General features: G+C 43.2%; 1 protein-coding gene across 2 annotated transcripts in view; it reads left to right on the top strand.

Annotated features, from left to right (window-relative positions):
- The window catches only part of VPS13D (vacuolar protein sorting 13 homolog D), a 2,979,414-nt gene that overhangs the window by 11,922 nt on the left and 2,945,008 nt on the right, over positions 1-22,484 (top strand). The window lies entirely within an intron of this gene.

Below are 22,484 nucleotides of genomic sequence, written 5' to 3'. Positions count from 1 at the left end.
GATTGTGATGTTGGGAGGGGCACAGTTTACTGAGGTAAGGGATGCATTAGCGGGAAAGCGCGAGTCACAGAGTGAATGCAATGGGAGGGATGTATACAGTTTTGAAAGGCAAACACCAGGTTTAACAGGGTCTAACACTATTTTTTTTAAATATTTACAGCGAATCCCTGATGAAGGGCGATAACGGAGCCCGAAATGCATTGGATATATGATTCATGATTACTATTGATAAAAGTTCATGTATATTTCGTGTGGCAGCAAAAGGCCCGGAGTGGCATAGCGGTCTCATTTAGAAATTTATTATGCATGAAACGTCTGCCTTGTGACAAATAAAATGGATTAACAACTTGAAAAACCATGAAAAAAAACTGACAATAAATGAAAAAATATCTTGAACATAACGAAGGAATTGTATTGCTTTTTGAGCGACGCACACTGTGCATTCGGTTCAGGAGTGAGACTTCGCTCCCTCGGAAACCTAGTCTAGTTCTAGTGGTACAGGGCGGACCACTGTAAAACCCGGATAGCACGCAAACAGAATAAAAATTCGACAAAAGACATGGAAGCATTGAGAAACAAGAAGACTGGTGTGCATTTCGTCACGCTTTTGAAATGTTCCTAGTTGGATGGGCATCATCAGACTACCCCACCACCATCTTGAACCATGGGCTGATCAATACCAGCCTAAGAAGCGCCACTTCTCTCTAAGGGAGAGGAGCCACGGAAGGTACATTGCATCCCTGGCCTGCTCCTCGCACATCGCAGAAATATCTTTCCAGTGCAAAAGTGAGCATTAGCAGCCAGACCAATTCAGGGCCCAGTGCCTGCAGGGCAGTGGGTGATGGATCACCACGCTTCTGCCATCCTGAAGCCAGGTCAGATGCATGCTCATTCAGTTCTGCATTCAATATCAGTCGGGTCGAGTCGGCTCCTTGTGCTCCTCACTAAAGGTACTGAGTTGGGGATCAGTTGTGGGTGGGGAGCAAGCACCAGGAGCAGAGATCTTAAGTTTTGAGTTGCACCTGTGGAGACGTGATGCGTCTGTTATGCAGGATGATTTTAGAATTGTGGGTGAAACCTCAGAAGCTGACAGGCACTGTCTTTGCTGGCCCAGTAGTTATCGCCCCTTTGCCAGCTGAAAATTCTAAGAAGAAAACTGAAAAAGTCAATCATTTTAAACATAAAATCAGTCAGAGACACATATTTTCCCATTGATCAAGTGTGCATAGCAAGTTTATCATGAGATAGCTTACGATTGAGGTGAGGCCTGGATTCAATTACTATTCACCGGCCCTGGTGCATGGGTGACGGTAGGACAGTATAACTCAGATCGGTGGGACATAGAGCATGGTATGCGACAGGGATGTCTGCTGTCAACCCTACTGTTTGCCCTGGCAATCGAGCTGTTGGCAATACAAGTGCATCAGGTTATGCATGAATGGGAGATAGAGTTGGGACACACAAGACACATTATCTCGCTCTATGCAGATGACGCGTTATTTTTACTTAGGGCGCCCAGGACAACTGTGGTGATCTTACCGGAGCCTCTGAGAGAGTTTTGTTAAGTGTCCGGCTCATCATTAATAAAAGAAAGTCCTCATTGTTCCCATTGGCGACATTGGTTGGGGTGTCCAGGGAGCTGTTGCCGGACAAGGAAGTGCGCTGGGAGACTGATCATTTTCGATACCTAGGCATTATAGTGGCACACACAAAAAAAAAGCAATTGCTGTATAATATTGAGAGGGTGATAGGCTCCTTGCGGGCATCGATGCAGTTCTGGAATTCCCTGCTGTTATCATTTATAGGAAGAGTTGCGGTGACCAAGACAGTGTGTCTGCCTCGCAGCCTGTATGTGATATAAAATTCCTTGTGCCCCTGCATGCGGTTGTCTTTTGCCAGATGAATACCCTTCTCACCTCGCTTAGTTGGGAGTTGAAGTGGAGCATGGTGACCTGTCAGACATTAATGTGGGGTTACGAGGACGGTTGGTGCGTGGTCCTGATTCTAGAATATTAATACTATTTCCTCACATGCGGTGAAATGCATGGAGGAGGAGAACAAATGGGAGAAGGATCTACTGGCGGTTATGGTGGAGGGGCCCGGGCTCCCTGCGCTGCTAATGGCAGGTTTGAGTGTGTCCTCTATGCCTCCCTATGTGGTGCAACAGACTGCCACGGTAGGAGATTGGTGACAGTAGTGATCAGGAGTGCCACCTTTCACAGGGAGTTGCCATTGTGGGTCTTAGCTCCATTACGACAGATGGAAGAGGTTATGTCGTTTCAAACCTGGCAATGGGGAGGTTGCGAACTGGATGGTGATCTGTATCCAGAGAATGCGAGGATTTGGTTTGAGCTGGGATCTGGGCAGTTTTTGCACTATGGGGGCGTGACTGGCGTCAGAGCTGTTTGGATGTTGTTCCCTGTGGCAGTTGCTACACTAGGATCACTGATGACACTGGATGCTGGGCGCCACCGTATCTTGTTGTTTTATAAGGCGTTTCTGGAGGACCGCTGAGAGTGTGATGGGTGTGGGAGGTGAACCTTGGGACTCAAGTGTGGACAGCCAAGATATGTGCGTGGTTGCTGTCTGTGTCTAGCAATACCCGGTTCAAATTGATTCATTTTAATTTTGTGCATTGTACTTACATAACTCCGGTGGACATGTACAGAATCTAGTCAGAGTGCACTTTTGTATGTCCTCGTTGTGGAACTGTGGAAGTAGATTTTATGCACCTGGTGTTGTGCTGCCCACAAGTGAGAGAAATCTGGGTGAGGGTAGTGGATAATTTGGGTCAGGCTACAGCATTGGCCTGTGCACTTGCACCGCAGTTTTGTCTGTTGGGCCACTTGGCTCGCCCTGTGAGGCGCAAAATGACGTATCGGTTCCTGCAGTTGGCACTTGTGTTGGAAAGGAGGTGGATGGAGGTTTGCGCTCCTGCAGAGGCGCTAAGGGTCAGAGATATCTCTGTGTGGTCGATGGCAGAGGAAACTCGGATGCAAAACACCCACTTGGATACCAAACTTCCGGATGATTTGGAAACGTGAGTCATACTATTTACTAAATTTCTTTTTCCACGTGTAATGACCGGATTCTCAGACCAAATTATTAGCTCACCTCTTATAGCACACCCAGCAGTCTCGTAACCACACCCTTCCCAGGCCCTATATAACATAACATCCAAAATACCTACCTGAGAATGGGAAAAAGCCTATTTACAAGCCTATATAGTCAAAGATACCACTAAAATCTAAGGAATTCCATATCATATGCTATGACTCACTGATGCCCGACAACCTGCTGACGCCTGACGCCCTGCTAGCGCCTCTTCTCTTTATAGTCTCCCGACAGTCTCTTATCTCTTATGCTATGTTGAGTTAATCTATCAACAATTTGGGCATTCCCGCTTAGGAGCCGATTTCCCTTCCGTATCTACAATTACTTACCATAGAGGAATCAATAATCATCTCTCTGTCAGCATTTGGTAAAAACGGGTCCTGCCCTTTCTCCACAGAAACTAAGGGCAAATTATATGTTCTGTCTTGCAACCATCCCTGATCCTGAGTAGTGTACCTAGTTATCAACAGTTACCTGCAAGTGGGGGTGCCTTCCGGCCCTCTATACATCAGCATCTGGTTAAAAAGGAACCCTTTACTCTCTCTCAGAGACAATAAACAAACAGGATTTGCAAACTGGGGTCTCTTTATTACACAATGATAAAATTATGGCGCAATGATAGTATGCAATCACCAACACATATGAGGAACTAAAAGGAAAGTGATTAATTGTGACATACAAATAGGTAGCTGAAAGAAAAGTGATTGATTATGAACAGATATAATAAAAGTATTCTTAGAACACCTCACCCTTAGAAAGGGGATCCAATTCTCTCTGTCCCTCTCTGATTGAATCAGGACTCTCTGCTCACTGAGCCACCATCACCAACGGGCCAACTTCTGTTGTTCCTCATGGCCTCTGCACTTCACTGGCTCCAACTCCACTCCAGATATAACTCCACCAACTGTCTCTATCAACTCCAAAGAACCATCTCCAGATGTAACTCCAACTGTCAGCTGTACTTCAAACTCCAAACTGACTTCATCCACTCTAAAAGACCACCTCATCACTCCATCTGCCAGCTCCTCCTGACTTCTCCAACATACAAATCCTTCTGACTCGAACTGTAGCTGGCTCCTTCTGACTACACCGCACGTTTCCTTCTGACCATGTAATTCCAACCGCTCCAAAAACCATCTGCCAACTCTGCTTCACTGCTCTTTGATAATATAGAAAGCTCTCTCCTCATGGAAATTTCCAGCAAGCACCCTGCCTCCCACCGAATTCCTGTACCAAGGCCCGCGCTCCCTGCGCTCCCACAGTGGCCAGCTGTAGTTGCGTCTAGAGCCCGGGAAGTAAGAACATTCCTTCGATAAGGGCCAGTCCTCACCCGTTTCTAACTAGTGAATAACAAGCTGGAACTAAACATTGCCTTTAACCTACAAGCGCCTCGGACAACTGAGGCAAGAAGACAAGATGGCTGCTCTCTAGTTTAGGCCTCCAGGCCCGAAAAGAGGCAAAGAAGGCACAGAATCATGCCAAAGTCAATAGGTAAACCCTACAAATAGGCACAAATAAGGCTGAAATAAAGGATTCATGAGTATATACTGAGATGGCGGTGGACAACGGTCACCACTAGTCCAAAGGGTACAAATTATCCTGTCGCTACACCCTGTGGGGTGACTCCACGGATAGCGAAGTGTAGCTATAGAGAGGTAGCGTGTAGTCTGGTGCAAGTGGTGGAATATGACTATATAGGTTAAGTTATGAGCTAACATATAACTATTGCCTCCCTTGTTGTGATCTGCAACTGTATTCATGATATGAACCATGCTTGGTACTGCTGTTGCTATTACAATGTAATTCATGTTAACAGTGCTGCAGTGTTGCATGTTGTTTTTTCATTGCTAAAATTTCGTTTTTTCTTTGAAAAAAAGGGTTGTAAAATATTGCTGTGCTCTTTGCTGCCTATGTATTTTTTTGCGACTTTGCTTGCTGCTGTTAGTGAGCAAAAGTGCACTGCAGTGGACCCCCAGCTTTGTAAAACGCTTTATTTGAAGGTTTATTAGAGCAAGTTTACTCTGTATTCTTGGATTTGAAAGATAAATCAACCAGACTAACCCCTAGACATGTACTATAAATATGTTGTCTATATAATGTTGACACTTCCAATATGTGTATTGTTATTTTTTTAATTGGACCTCTTTTCTAGAACTTACAAATACCATTCTTGTTAAAGTATGTTGTTTCAAAGTGCTAATAAAATGATTCAAAGAAAAAAAATCAGGAAAAGTGATTCCCTCAGCTAATCGTCTAGCAATAGCAGATAAGCGCCGTAATTTAAAGGCTCGGCTCTGCAATGTTCATTCTGCAATTAAACCTCACCATGAAATAACTGATATGTGTGATAGACCTTGACTTTAGCCACTGTTGCCTCCCATTTACTCTATATTACAACAAGATCATGCTAATAAGATAGTAAGATGAGTCGAGGAGTAGACAGTTATCTATGAAACCTCTGTGACCCTCTAACAGATGGAGTCTGGAAATCTCTTTGATGGGGAAACACAAATGTATCATTGCAAATTATGGATTATACAAAAAAGCCTACTATTGGTCTGTCGCCCTTCCCAGACCGCAGCAGAATTATATCCATTTTGTTTAATGATATAGGCAATTTTGCCCAGAAATATAGTCACACTATTCTCCTGGGGGTTTAATTTCTGGTTTGAATGCCCGAACACCAGTTCACAGAACTTCCTTAAACACCTAGAGGTTTATAACCACTCACTTCTTAATCATTATCCCACACATCGCAAGGTTTCATCTCCTTGATGGCATTTTTATATCCGCTGGTATCTGCATGGTCTCTCCTTAGATATCGATGGCATGGACATATGACTTGGGGCTTCCTTTTTTACTTCAGACTCCCAAACATCTGTGTAATCCTGTCCAGCAAATCACAGCTAATAAGAGATGCTGGAGATCCTTCTCATTAGAATGGTTTAGAGAGGTAATTGCAGCCTCCTCTGATACTCCACTCTAGCTTTACCTGAATGAGGATGTAAACGTTCTCTTAGCAACTTTAACTCCAGCCTCTCTAAACCTCGACTAACGGTTTACATATCAGCCCCCTGCTCTTATAAAGCAATCTTTAGAGCAGTTCTGTGATTTAGAACTGATTTGCACTCATTAAAAAATAGCAGTAGAACGCCACTGGCATAGCGAGTAGTCTAGTCTATTGTGGCAACGCAGTTCTATACTCCGGCTCAAGCCATATCCAGATAAGTGAACCGGTTGGCTAAATGGGAATTCTACTCACTAAGGATCATCCAAGCCTTAAACACATCTAGGGAACTGTTCAGACTTGTTGTCTATCTTGAAGCCCCTGAGCATAACAGGATGAATTGCCTGTCTTACAACATCGTTTTTGATTCACTCTCACATTTTTTCCCGTGAACATTCCCAGCATCAGGTACATGGTAGAATAAGAGAGTTGTTTTTGTGGATTAGAGAGATACGGATGCTGTAATTTTCCTAGACCTATTTATAGTGTTCAATGCCACTGACATGCCCTTCTGCTTTCCATATTAAAGAATATTGGCTGCAAACATCTTTCTGGATGCTGGTTTGAGTAATTCCTAAACTCTTGTACACAAACCATTTTTCTTCCACCCTTTAAAAACCTGACCCTAATTTGGCATCCTTTGGAATAACACTGTGATTTATATTGTTGCTGCTACTCTTCAACATCTGTTCGATCTTCTTAGCACAACTTTTACATGCTATGGATGCACTCTTCTAAGTGTATTCCAACAAATTGCAGCCTATGTATGAACTTTCAGCAGTCAAATCAACCTAAAATAGCCTCACTTCCTGTTTACTCTCATTTGGCAATCGCTGTCCCTACAATCTGCCACTGGCTGTCCAATAATGTTGTGACTCTCAGTCCCTCAAAAATCAAAACATTGGTCACCAGGAACAACATGCATAGACCGCAGCCTTCAAAGGTGGTATGCAATTTGGGCATTTAGCTTGCTTGCTCATCTTTTTGAGAAGGAGCTTGCATTATATTTATAACAGCTATCGTATATCTTTTGTCTGCACTAGTTCACACCCCACACTCGATTACGGAAGTACCATGACCCTAGGTCTTCCAGATAAACTATTGAGCATTTGTAGTTGGTTCACAACTCAGCTGCTCACCAACCTTTGAAGAAATATTGCTTAATACTATTTTTAATGACACTGTTTCATTTCATTATCATCATTTCATTCTTTATGTATTTTATGATTTGGACCTCCAATGGCAGTCCACATAAAAACAATATAGAAGAAAAGTACAAAAGCAATCATATATATAATATATATATCTATATATATATATATATCTTCCGAAATTCCCCAATGTGGCCTCTGAACTTCTTTTACTGGAGGGGTTGTTGTTAATATTGGTTCACGCATGCCAGAGGCGCGAAAAGAGGCCCCGCTCTGCAAGAGGCTGGAGCAGCACTGGTACCTACTTCTGCGGTGGTTTTTCTCATGTCCAAGGAATTGGAACGACTCCAGCCCGCCTCGCAGTGCAGACTACGCCTTAGGCTGCTGCAGCGCAGCTCGTGACTTCACGAGGAGGCAGGTTCACGGCAACACACTCACGGCCCGGCGGACTCCTGCAACCAAGGCTCGAGCGTAAAGGGGACCCGAGGAAGCCCCAGGGCACACAGACAAATAGGGAGGAACCACTTTGGACACCCCATACTTTCACTTGCTATCAGCACGTCCATCATGCACTTGAACTCCATGAATTACCAAAATGGAATACTAACCAAGGAACAATGCTTCCTGGGTACTGTAGTTTACATCTGGCTGCAGTGGTCACTCGACCTCGTGATTTTGGTGAAACAGACTCCAGCCGAAATGCATCATGCCCTATTCTGCCCAATTAAAGGTCTTCCGAAATTCCCCAATGTGGCCTCTGAACTTCTTTTACTGGAGGGGTTGTTGTTTTTATATATATATATATATATATATATATATATATATATATATATATACATACACACACACACACACAGAATTTTAAAGTATTATGTACTGATTATACAAAGGATTTTGAAAAGACCGGTGTTAGAAAGTAATAACATGCAAAGTGCAATAAAAAATTCCAACATACAAAATTTCATAGAAACAATACCAGGAAAATCGATACAAATTAAAAGAGCATTGGAAAAGTTAAGTTCGGCACATACCATTACTTTAGGAGGAAAGAAAAAACATTGGCGTGCTGATTGTACGTGATAGTTTAAACACACTGATCTAAATGTGCCAATGCACACAGTGCAAAGAAGGACATTGAAAAATTACATGTTTTAGATGTTGTATATGGAGGTTATATCAATCACAATACATCTTTTCCTTAAGGAAAAATGACGACGTGCAAAGTGCAATTATACATATCAAAATCAATTTTCAGTAAAGCAATGCCAGGCAAATGATCAATACAAATTTAAAAAACATTGAAACACGTTTTTTAAAACATTGGCACATGTCATTTCATTAGGAGGAGAAAACAAGTATTTGCGAGCCGATTGCACATTGTATTTTAAAAATACTGGTCTTAAAAAATGATGACGTGTAAAGTGCAAAGAACTCCATACAAACATTTCGTGATTTAAATCTTGTACATGAAGGTTACATAAATCACAATATCTCTCTCCCTTAGGGTCAGCGTCCCAAGTGCCTATTACTATTTGCAGCAGTAACCAGCTTAATCTCAGCAGTAACATTGTTCTCCTAACACAATGTGGGATATTCCAAATAAGATAAGGTTCTTTTTTCCCCCCACAAACAGCTATCTTGTATAACCACTTTTCTGTCATGGCATTTGCATAACAGCTTAACCCAGTTCAAACTTATTTTGAAGGAAGATTTTTTTGGATAACTTTTTAGAAAGGTTTTAGAGATTGGAAAACCACTAACATAATGTATCCCCAAAATTTCCTTAGCCTTTGAAAAGGAACAGAAGAATGCATTATTTTCCTAAAATGAGCATGTCCTATCTCAAGGTGGCACGTAATGACCCCGCTTACCCACTAAACTGGCAGTTTCCCCACCTCAGAACTGCTGCTAGGACTGTGACAAAAGTTGTCCGTACTCCAAACTCCAGATGTCGAACATGCGACGCTGCCATGGAGTTCAGATTGCAGATCTGATGCAAGATACGTCCTTTATATAAAAAAGCTTCAATACCTAAAATCCAGAACCTCGCAAGCATAATTTAAGGAAGGAGAAATTTTAACCCTGACTGATAATAAATGGCCAAAATGACTTCTGCCACAACTTTCGGATAATCGGTTTATAGCGCTAACTTGCAATATGACCTTACATAAACAGTGTTTTACATGATCGTATTCTCCAGAATTACTGTAGAAGATTTTACCTAAATAAGGTTGAAGTTGGGCGTTCTCCATCTTTTCATGCACTAGGAACCAATTAATCCCCACCCTCCCCGATTTAGGGCCCATCTTTCGAAAAGTCAGGGCCTTCCTTTCTTGAGATGTTTATTTTTAAGTAGTGTTCCTCTGCAGAATGTTCCAGTGCGCCATGGCACCTTTGAAGATCAACAGGGGTTAAATCCATCAAGACAACGTCGTCCATATAAAGAGGACAACAAATGTCCATATTGTCAACTTTTGGTGTATCCCCCTTTACCTTTCCTACCTTCCGCGGGAGATCATTAATTTAAAAAGAAAAATAACAAAAGCACCAAGAGGCAGCCTTGTGTCAGGCCATTATGCATCAGACTTTTTTGAGATAAATCATAACTCCCACCCATCAGTACTTGACTCCATGTTGACGAATGAAGCACTACGACTAGCCTCAACAAATGAGAAGGGATACCAGATTGAAATAACTTTCTCCACAGCGACCAACGATCAATTCATTCGAATGCAGAGTAGAAGACAATAAGGGTTGTGTACCCTGACATGCCCTGTGACTGGGAGTTTCTATAATTACTGGTAGTACTGTGATGTTGTCTAATGTACTATTGTTATTTTGTGTTGCCCATTGTGAAGTGGGATTAATATACTTTTAGCAAACAGTTTGCCTACTGCATCTAATAATGCTATTTGCCTGTAGCTTGCTCGGGAGGATTATAGACCCTTTTCATATAGTGGCATGATAACTCTACCTTTCCAAACTGGGGGAGATATTTCCTGAGTGATAACAGTAATCAAATAATGGCCACGAAAGCTGCCCAAAGTGTATCCTCCTGTTTAATTATAAAGATCGGGATTTCATCCGGCCCTTTGCCCACAATGCTCTGGCACTCTTAATAAAACTCTCAATCTCCTGGACTGAGGGGGACCCATGCAGCTCAGACAAATCTGTGTCTTCTCTAAGATCCAGAGCGTCACTGGCCCTGGGATTAACGGCGTAAATATTGGAAAGATAATTTGTCCAGTCAGCATCAGGGATGGGAATTGCTTGTGCATTCATTTTGGATCGCAATACAGTGCGACTAAGAGCCAGTATTTTCTAAGATCGTTTGAAGCTGCTGTTTCTCTCAAATTAATCCATTTATTGTAGGCTGCCTTCTCCAATCTAGTGCCTTCTCTTCCATTTAAGTCGATACATTTCACCTTGTCTGGGAATAAAGAAGGCGGCAAATTGTTTCCTTATCAGCTGATTTATTTCCCGGTTTACTGCCTTGAAATTCTGCTTAATCTATTATGTTACTCTGAATTTTCTCCTTTACCCGCCAAATTGGGGGAAAATTTCATAGCAGATTGTTTAATCCATACCTGCTATCTCCTCTGCGCCATTGGTAACCTCCAGAAGTTTAAAACCTAGAGCCATTATGCGCCAGAGACTCAGAATGTATGTCATTCTATTTATTATATGCTACATCACCCCTCAAGCAAATCATGGCTTGGAGTCCTCCATTGTTAATTCAGCATTCATGCTCAAAATACAATAATCATGCAGTCTATATATGACTGCATATTTAAATTGGATCATGCTCCATACGTCTGATATGAAACAATCACGCAGTCAATCAAGGACTGGCCATGAGAAGAATAAAAGGTAAAAGATGAAGCGTATCATTCAGGATTCGCCCATTCAAAAACACACATTCATACATTCTAAGCGAGTCCAGCAGTAGAAAACCTAGCCTTTCTGTCCTAGTCTTCTAAACATCAATTCACCATTCTTATTCTAACCAGACACCTTCGACTTCTTGAAATCTAATTATGTTCCCTGCTCAGCAGGAATGACATCAGTACCTCTCTTGAGGAAGTAATCACAATGTTGCATTATTAGATTCACAATAATCATTGACCCAAAGGTAATTATTGAACTAGGGTCAGAGGCTGATGAATTTATATATACACATGTTCAATATCACTACTTTTTGCTTATTGAGCTTCTATTTAAAGGATACATTTCATTGTCAAACAATGTAACAATGTCAAATGTATTCATTTTAATTTCAGGTTCCAGACAACCACTAATTGAACAATAACAATCGTTCCCAAAAAACGGGTTGATTCGCTCGTGGGACAAAAACATTTGAACCATGATTTAGAAAACTTGAAGGCATCGGGTCTATCCAAGCTGATTCTCCCTGCCGTGAAACTGACGATGTATAAGGGACCATATTGCCATAGTTCTCTTAAGGGACCTTTTGGATAGACAGATCTCCATGTTGAACATTCTTATTTTCCAACCGTGCTTTAGAAGCCACTTCTTGACTTGCTAGTGCATCATGATCAATATTTGTAGAATCTAGACACTGTATATTTTCCCAGGCACCTGGCTGGACCCTAGATGAAAATCACAAAGCATCATGAGACACCAGCCGATTGGCCTGCAACGTTAAGATTTATGGATATCAACAGAAACTTTAGTCATGTCCACCTATGGTTTAGCAGCTTGACTTTGACTGTAGACAGTGTTAAGTCCCATGGTCAGGATATTGGCCGAAATAAAGGAGACAATAACGGACGGGGCTCAGAATTGTCCACAGCATGCACATTCTCAAATCCAATTTTTTTTCGCATTTCGTTTCGTAATGCGCCTTTTCTTCTTGTATCTCCCTTTCTTTTGCTTTTTTCTTGGGGGTCTTTTTGGATTACACTCGCATTTTGTTCACCATTTGATAGGTCGAGAGCATCCATAGATATAGCTGAAGACATTGCCACCGGCTTTGATGGAACCTTTCGCTTAGGCTCCTCGAATAATGATTTTAGGCAGTATACTTGCTCATACATTGACTTAGAGTTGTTGGAGCCTGCCATGCTTGTGGAGGCCTCTACCATACCAGATTTGCCCACTTGAACAGCAGCATTACTGACCTCAAATTGAGCGTCTGTTGCATTTTATTTCAATACCTTAACATTTTGTGGGTGCGTTCTAGCAATTCCAGGTGAAGTGAGGTTTTGAATCCCTGTTAGTATTGAGTACAATATAATCAATGCATGGTCTGAGTTTGACACTGATTTTCCCAAGAGGGATAAAATAGCAGATAAGACTTTCTCAATACAAAGTAATGCCACTGATGGCACGTCTCCCCCACTAAGATTAGGGGGCTCCGGCTTCCACTGTAGACTAGATAAGATGAATATTTCACAATCTATACAGTCCCCCATAGTGGTAGTGCTGCTATATAATATGGGCAAAGACGGACAAGTATTTGAGCATTGAGGAAGTAGCCCCAGGCCTAGTCCTGGAGCTGTGATGGGGAACTTTAAGAGAACCTCCACCCCAATGGATTTCTCATAACCACCTCTTTATCCGGCAATGTAAAGTACTCCATCTTCCTTAGGTCAGATGAAACCACCTCCTGTTGGAAAGAAGGGCTTTGGAGACACTTAAGCAGGGCTTCCCCCTAGGTCTTTTCCTTGGGCAATATCCTGTGCCGGTGAGACTGGAGCAGGAATAGATTCCTTCATTCTCCCCACCTTCTCCTCCTTACCGGAGGATAGCCATAATAAAGCAGAACGCCCCCCCCCCCTTCATTCTTGTTTATTAACCATCAATGGGTTGCTTATATTCATGCTCAGTTTGAGTGATGATTTAATTGACCCGAAGAGCTAACAAAAATTAGAGGGGAGCCTACGGCTTCTGTGACTTATGTATTCACCTTAGTGAAGAAATCCAAAATTGCTGGAAAATATTTAAAGTGTTGCAACTGGGATATTTTATTACGAGGAATTGTTTTTTTACCTGCAATGAATGATTTGACACGATTATACTCCCAGAGCGCAGTTTCTTCTGTGTCATCTTATCCAGAGCACACTAGAAAAATGGTTGGGGGCCTGCTACACCAGGCGGTTAAAGGGGAGGTGATGGGAGGTGTCAGGGCGACCACAAGATTCAATTTCCTGGTAGGCATGTGCAATCCCAACTAGTGAGTAACTGAGTAACCTTAGAATTTCTTCCAAAGTTTACTTGCCCGTTTTAGAAATCTGTAGCAGGGACCAATGCTCTGCACACATGTGGATTCTACGTGCTATATCGCACTGGATTAGACTCCCCATTCATCGCTCCTTCATGCCATACGGTGTCTACTAGGCTCTGCTGGTCTTTCCTGATGTTTCCTGGCATCTGATTGCTAATTCAAGGCTTTCGCTGCAGGAATCACCACGGCTCCAGCGGGGGACCAGGAAATCGCTACTCCTTAGACACCTCTTTTCTTTCCTTTCTCAAAATAGGGCCGGGGTCTTATCCCCCAGCTCACCCGTAAAGCAGTGTGGCCGTACATACTGCAACACGTTACCACCGCAGTCTCCACTGCCTCCGCTTGCTGCCCCACTTTCTGAATTGCAAAAGTACGTCACCAATTTGCATTGAAATTGCTCCATTATCTGATCCGTAGTATGCAAAACGAGGAATGTGGAAGAGGGGAGGATCAAAGATTAGGGGACCGTAATCACAAGCTGCACTTGCATCTAGCCCAGCCATGTCCTTGCCCGGTATTCACACCTTGACTCAGGCAGCTAACGCCACTTATGCAGCTGAGGACTGGTCCTCCCTTAATGAATTCCACCTGCTCCCCTACTGACTGACCACTGTCAACAGATATCTCTCAGATTGTCTCTAATCGGGGCGCAAATTGCCAAATCGCAAATTGCCAGGACCTCCAATCTTCCGGCTTCAGAGCTTTGGTGCTGGGCGTATCAGGCCGCCTTCCAAACCTCTGCTCAAGCCTGACTCTGCTTGTTTTTCATTAATTGTGCAATCTCTTTGTACTATAGTCCAACTGGTTAAAGTCACAAATAAGAATATGCTTCTTTAGGAAGAAAGCAAATTAACAGATTGGGTTCTGGGTTAGCTGTAACCGAGAACTTGGCTAAACTCGCCATTGATGAGATACAACACAGTAGTAACACAATGAAAAATAATTGTTAAGGATCTCAAATCATTCTAACTTATTTAATTTATTTAAGGAGCGTTCTGTAGCGCTAAAATGTCATCCTGAGGTCATTCAGATCATTAGGTGGTGGTAAAGCCATCCTAGATAAATAAAGTCCCAGCATCCACATACATGTTATTAGCTCAGTAAGATGCATTATACATGGATAGTCTGGGAGGACACCTGGGAAGACCAAAGAAGTGTAGATTGAGATGGTTTAATTAGGATTAAGTTCTGTTTTTTTTTTAAGCATGTGGTTCTGTGGAAACAGTGCTATGTTGAGGTATCTATATAAACGTAGTTCTTTAATGTATTTTTTAAAATTCAATATATTTGATTGACCTCTTAAGACAGACTCATGTTCATTCCAGGTGCAAGGGCCCTGGACTTCAAGTGATATTTTTAAATATTTGGGCTTACTCAGATCTTTTGAGGAACATAATTTGTAACAAGATTCTGCATGTACATACAACCTTTTTCATGGTGTGTTTTCTTTGTGCACTACATAATACATTAAACTTGGGCCTTTGCTTCAGAAGAAGCAAATGAAAGGATGTGAGGCAGGCTTCATTTTCTGTGGTCTCAATCCCTAAACAAGGAGAACCCCACACTGCCAGTTGAAGGGGGTTCTCTATTACACTGTAAATGAACAACAACCCTTGTTCACGCAATCGTTCAAAACTTATCAACTCCTAATGTCTCTAAACAGTAATTCCATCACAATTCCCAACCTATCATATTCTAGAGAATATCTCATCTTAGTCTCCATCGATGTAATCCTTATGCATGGTTTATGCATGCACGCAACTATTTTAGTTCAGAAACTCGTTTATTAATTTAGTGTTGCAGAAAGGGTAAATGGATATATACACATTAACGCATAACATTTCCATAAATTATATAATTCTTTTGTCTATTCTCACATCCCTCATTCAGGGCTACCTTCACTGTTGTTCTTTAGAAACACACATGTGCCAATATTGCAAAGTCTATGTTACGATCATCAGTCACTATTATCACATATGTAGACTGCTTATTGGTTAACATTTTATTATCTGTCTATGCATTTCTGTGCTATCCACCTTTCTCGGATGTCATCGAATTGCACACTTGATTTACACGGTACTGCTCCCTTACCTACAGAATAGTCATTTGGTTGAGGGATCTATTACTGGGAAAATGCGTAACTCTGTAGTTCAGAATCCTTTGTGTGTTCAATAAGGTTTCAAAAGTTCTGCCAGTTAGGGACATACTAGCTGCCTGATTTTTAATTAGGTTTCGCACTGCGAAACTCTATTGTGATCGTTTCTGCTTTCAAGGAGTCAAGGGAGACAGGAGACAAGTGATGTGCACGAGCTCGTAAACGGATCAGGTCACGCGCGCTTCCTGTCTCCCATGGCTCCTTGGAAGCAGACTCACACACATACATTCAGACCCCCTCGCTCCCCCCGCCCCCCGCCGCTGCACATACACACATGCACACACACACATAGAGAACTCCCCCCCCCCCCCGCCGGGCGCACATACACACAGAACCCCCCCCCCCTCACACACACACACACACATCCCCTACCTCGTCTCGGCGTGTCTTCTTAGCACAGCGCAGGGACAGCCAACGTGCACGTGCACGGCGACGGCGTCTCCTGTGCTACAACCGTGGTTTCGGTTTCGTGTCTAACCTACTTTTATGCCCTGTGGCCATCGTTGGCAGATAACCCCTGGCACTGCACAACCACCATGGACCCTCGGCCTGCGTCATGCGCCCCTCCTGCTGAGTGAGGTAAACTCATCTAGCAAGCTCTGTGTTGTTTCCGATGGTCTGTTCACTACTCCACCCTATCCTGTTGGTTTCGTTTCTCTTGCTGCGGACTGTGAGGAGAGACTGCACCTCTTGAAGCCTGAGAGGAAACCGCTTAAAAGCGCCTGACCGTGAACGGAGACTATACCATTAAGGTAAGGGCCCTTGCACCAGTCGCCCTGGAGTATCTTGTAGCTGGGGAGCTGGGGACACAAGCAAGGAGGGCAGTGCCAGACCGGTCCTGGGGTGGGTAACTGGCACAGTGGTCTCCAGGACAGACTGCAGCGTCTTCTCTTTACTGAGCGCGGAGTCTAACAACAGCTGTGATTACGTCTATCTAAGAGCTGCTTCCTTCACTGGAGGATGAGCAGTTTCACTTGTGTTTCAGAAAGGGGCGCCTACGCTTTTAAAATCGATCCATTTGTAAACTTCATTAAGATTTTAATTTTCACAAGATTCCCACGAACTTCTTTTAAGAGTGCTAATTGTGAGTTTCCAGGAAAGGCGGGGCGCATGAGCTCAGTATTTTAATATCTCTCCTCGAAGGTCCGATGGCTGAACTTAGAGATGTCGAAAGGTGCTGTGGAAATGCTGAGTGTGCATATCCGGGCGCATGGATGTGGCATGTTGACTCAGCCCTTCATTCTCCCGAGGTGCATAAAATCGGCGCCATCGTACGTTGCTCACCGTAGTTTTGTAACACCTCTCAAAGTGTGCGCCTTTGCTCTGGTAATCGGATTTTGTGCTAAGCAAAGCAATCACAAGTATAATTTATATTTGTATTTTCTCGTGAGTAAACGTGACAGAAATTAGTTAATTAATGGGTAAACTATTTCTCGTGTGGTATAATCTAGTCAGACTGGCAGAATATTAGTTTGCCCTTCTCTCTGGACAGCCTGGGGCTATTCTTTTGGAAGATGATGATCACGCATAAGGAATTTGAAAAGTTTACCGTTATGGTTACAGTTACTTTTACATCAACACTAATTATCGCCGGTATCATGTTTCCTGAGTATCAACAGTCGGTTTTCATTATCCAAGTGCCATTCTTTTCATAACCATTGAGCAGTGAATAGAGGAGAGTGCCTCGTGGAGATCCATTACTGTCTGCAGCAGGCAGTCCACCTGCTGAGCTATTTTACAAAAACCAAAGATAATCATATCTGATATTCAGTATAAGAATAAGGTGATCGCCACTGTTTGTGTGACCCGTTAGTTCGGTGGGGCTCCGGTTTCTAATCGAGAAATCACACTCCTTAAAAGTAAGGACTAGTGGTGCGTGACAGTAAGTGCAACTGAATAAGAATGTACGAGTGAGTCAGTGGGAATAAACAAGACTGAGGAACAATGAGAGTGAATGAGTAAAAGGGAAAGTCTGCGAATGAATGAGAGAGTGAGAGTGAGAAAGTGAGTGAGAATTTGTATGAATGTGAATAAGTGTTGGGGCATTGAGTGGGGAGGGGAGTGTAATTGAGTGGTAAATGGAGAAGTGGGAGTCTGAGTGAGCATGAGTCCGCATGAGTGTGTGGCCCTAGCATACAAGGGGTTACACTTGGTATTTGTGCTACCATGGCACAATGCTGGCACTAGCGTATACATGGAATTCTTGGATTAAGGGGCCCTTCTCAATTTACTGACACACTAGAGGTAATTTTTAGCATAAGTGACACCCATAGCAAACAGCTGGTTTTGGCATATTTTCAGTAAATCTTTGTATTAGGGTACCTGTGATAAAATGTTGCCTCTGGCATACTGTAGGTAGGGGGGAGGGGCAGGCACCAGTGACAAAATGCTGACCCTCACATCCTAGAGAAAAAATTACTTTTAGGTCACCCATGGTAGATGGAAAGTATCACGGGTCTAAGGTGTAAAGCTAATGCTGGCACCGGCCTAATGGAGATAGGTATTGACTTTTTTAAATTTTATATTGGAGCACCTATTGCTCATTTTTGCAATAAAAACGGGGGTCAACTCCTGGAGAGTGCCAGGCATCATTGCCAGACTGTGAAACCGAGAGCAACCAACAAACCTGCTGCAGCCAGCCCCGCTTTTTGCCTCCATCCATCATACTCTGTCTCCTTCGCACCTCTCTCCTCCCTTCCTGTTCTCGAACTCTCTCGGTTTCTTGAAGCTCCCTTGAAGCTCCGCGTGCCTGCTGCTACTCATTTCAGTGAGCTGCGGAACGAGCTGCTAGGGGCACCAGCAGCAGCCCCGGGCTTTCAAACTTGGCCTGAGGCCTCAGAGCTCCAGTCCACCTCACAGGATAAATGGCCAGGCCGGGTGCGGGACGCATTTACAAATGGGACCGACGGAGCACGTAGGCTTTCCGACAGGGCAGAGGGACTGTGAGAGCGTTAGCCTTATATGTCATGCTAATATATCCCGATACGTCGGTGCCTCAGAATCCTGGTGTGAATGGGTGAGCGCCATGTCCGGCTCAGGGAAGATCTTTACTGGCCCCTGAAGAATCGAAGGCTCTTGAGACATGGTCACTTTTTTGACAATACACAGGTCAGTGCTTTTTAAATGCCAGTGGGCTGGATCTGTGTCAGACGCACATCAGAACGAAGACCTATGCGAATAGACTGCTACCTTTGAAAGACCAGTAGGCCTGCCACTGTGTCGCCTGCCCGCTTTCTTAAAAGACCTTTGCCGAGGGTGGGCACATACAGGGTTCACACACCACAGCTCATATGAAATTGTGCACAGATGCAATGAAGGAGCTACTCTATTTCCAATATTTTTTATGCTTGTGTAAGACGAAGAAGAAGGAAAACGATCTTTGCACCATGGCGAAACACAGAACAATAACTTTTTCACTATTTTTGTTAGCATATGTACAAAAACAGCTAGGGAAAATAAACGTGATTCATTTTCAGCATGGACATGATTAGGCTCGAAAAAAACGATGTATCTGCCACCTGGTGGGACCTTTAGTAGTATAACATGTGACCTTATTCAATTTGTGAGTCAGTGAGGTGTTTTAGTAGGGGGTAAAAGAGTTATTTGGTTAATCTGAAAGGGCCATGGACTGCACAGGGGGGCCTCCACCCTTAAGTCAGTTTATGTACATACCATGTGTGTGAAGTGCTTGTTAATTTTCACTATGGGAGAATCTCCTAACACGAGACACACAATCCGGGCCTCCTCCCATTGTGCTTTAATTAAGCCGCCTATATTTTGTTGTTGCATACATCAAGGCAGCATCCGTTTACATCTTAAAATAAGAACAAAGGAAGCCCGGCTGCAAAGAAATAGGCGACAAGTCTTGTAACATCTCAAATACACTGCCCTTTAAAAACCAGAGCATTCTGCAAGAGCTCCTCCTTTAGCAGCGTTTTATGTTCACCTACTGACATTATAAATAACAAACCTTATATTTATTTGTTGGTTTTAAAAACAAATACATAAAAGACATTGCCATTTACAATACCAATAACTTTAAACTTTGGAAATGCGAAACCTATTGCATTGCAAATGCTTGTTTGTAATTCCATTTTCACTTCTCGTCTCTTAATGGCTGTGAGTGACTGAAAAATGTTTTACTGGCTCTCACAAGAATTACTGGTTTGGGAAAAAGTTATAAGCAGGAATTTGTAAACAGTTCTCGGTTGTATACTGCGTATGCTTGAAATTTAGGCACACTGTCGTAATGGTAGCTTAAATATTTTAAAAAGAGTTCATAAGCATACTGAGGTCACATGTTAGAAACAAGGTTATAAGTCACTAAAGAGAGGTCATGTAAGAATCACACATTAGTAGTAAATCCACAAGTAGTTTTATTGAATTTCTGCAGTTGAATGCTCGGTAAGCACTCTAACTTTTCTAATGGGAATTTCTTGCTTTATGACAAGAGTATTCTTATCTTTTTAGAGTGCAGGTGCCAGTAGGTTGTTTCTTTACTCGGTTTCCTACCTGCCAGAAAAAGAAAGCGTAATAGCAGCTCAGAAAACATATTTAGGTTTTTGGCAGCTTACTTCTCCTACCCTCCCCCTCAGTTCAGCAATATTCGACTGTAAACATTGAACACCACCAGAGTGCTTAGGGAGACTATAAACTGTGTGTTAAACCTGTCTTCCTTAGGGTGGTCTTTCCCAGACTTTTTGCCCTTTACCTCCTGTTTTTCCTGATTCTTTTTGTTGGCTTTAGGACTCTGAGCACTTTAACACTGCTAACCAGTGCTAAAGTGTATGCGCTTCTTCCCTAAACACGGTGACATTGGTGTATACATGATTGGCACATTTATTTTACTAGTAAGTCCCTTGTAAAGTGATATAACATATACCCAGGGCCTGGAAGTCAATTCTGGACTGCAGCACTAATTGTGCCACCCACATAAGTAGCCTTTCAAAACTATCTCAGGCTTGACACCTCAGTGCCTGTGTTTACAGTTTACTGCCACTTCGACTTGGCCTTTAAAACTACTTGCCAAGCCTTAAACTAACTCCCCTTTCATTACCTATAAGGCACCCTAAGGTAGGCCCTAAGTAACCCTAGGACAGGGTGCTATGTAAGTAAAAGGTAGGACATTTACCATTATGTTTTATATGTCCTGGTAGTGATAAACAGCCTATTTCGTTTTTCGCTACTGTGAGGGCTGCTCCTCTAGTAGTCTAGCATTGGGAATTCTTTAGTTCCTTTTAAAGCTGTAATTCCAGATCAGAAAGAAGTAGGAGTGCCCATCTACATACATCTGCATTCTGATGGCCTTGCCTGGGCAGGATGGAAGGGAGGGCCTAACAGTTCACCTGAAAAGGCATTTTTCTGTCCCCAAACAAAGGTCTGATTACCTCCCACAGATAGCCTCACAGACAGGACTGGGTTGAAAGGAATACTTGTGCACTTCAGAGAGCTGATTTGAAGTCACCCCCATTCTCATCAAAGTCACTTTTGTGTATAAGGACCGGGTCCCTGGCCCCCTAAAATCAGACACTACTGGACTTGTAACTGAAGCTCTGCCAGCAGAACTGCTGTGCTGCTTAAAGGACTCAAGTGGACTGCTGAGCTGGAAGGCCTGCTTTTCTGTGTGATGCCCTGCTGCTCTCTGACTCTTCTGAAGGAGAGCTGGTCTCTGCTTTCACTCCAAGTGATCTCCAAGGGCTTGTTGGCTTGCCTCCTGTTACTTGAGACTCAGGGATATCAAAGTCTGTACCCCTGCTCTTGGCTTACTAGAAGTGGTCCAGATACTTGTAACACAGAATTTGACGCATCTCCTGTCTGTGTGCTGCTGAACCAGCGCACCAACCTGGTTGCGGGTAAAAATTCGGCAGAACGGAACCAGCGCATTTGCCTTCAGAGATTGGCGTATCTGACAGCGTAGCATCGCCGCTGCAGCTTGGTGAAATCGATGCATTCCCTCGACTGCGTGGCATATTCCTACGCATCACTCGATGCCGGCACCCGTCTTTGGAACTGACGCATAGCCTTCACTGCATGGAGAAGATCGATGCATCTCGCTGTTTGCGACCAAGAAAGGTGCTTTGTTCACTGGGGCCTGGGTGGGTGCGGTAGCCGGCCAGCGCTCCACCATGGGATCAGTCCGAACTTTGACTTTGCCCCAGTCCAGCACGACCTAGGGTAACCTTTTTTTAGTGCTACTTGCTTCTAAGTGCTTTACTGCATTTATTCCTTTTAAATTCAGTATCTCAACTTCTTTCCATTGGAGTTTTGTCATTTTGGTCTTGTTTCATTCCGAATATAATAATGTATTTTTCTAAACCTGTGTCGAGTAGTTTTGTGGTGTATTCATTGTGTTACTGTGTGTGTGTGTGTGTGTGGGGGTGGGGGGTTTGCACAAATACTTTACACATTGCCCCTTTAGATATGCCTGACTGCTCTGTATCAAGCTACCAGAGGGTGAGCACAGGTTATTTATTAGTGTATATCTAGCTTACCCTGACTAGAGTGGTGGTTCCTGTCTGGCCTGGCTGCATATGTTAGCCAACCAGGAATCTCATTTCTAACACTGTGTCAAATAAATAACAAGTAGTAGTATATTGAGGAGTGTGCTTCAAAAAAGAAGTCTGGACCTGAGGATGACCTTGGATTCCATGCAATATCATCAACCTGCTCCCTCTTTAAAGGAATTGTTAATTGTGGGTAATGTCTAGCGTACCAGCTGTGTGATCCTGTAGAAAACATCTGCCCTGCAGATTTCTGCCAGAAGAGCACGAATGACAGTACTGTGCATCAGCCTTTAGGCCCATGTGCTTT

This window comes from Lissotriton helveticus, chromosome 5_1 (assembly GCF_964261635.1).
Source record: "Lissotriton helveticus chromosome 5_1, aLisHel1.1, whole genome shotgun sequence".
Lineage (NCBI taxonomy): Eukaryota > Metazoa > Chordata > Amphibia > Caudata > Salamandridae > Lissotriton > Lissotriton helveticus.
The sequence above is the reverse complement of the archived record's forward strand: the minus strand, read 5'-3'. Positions and strand labels throughout refer to the sequence as shown.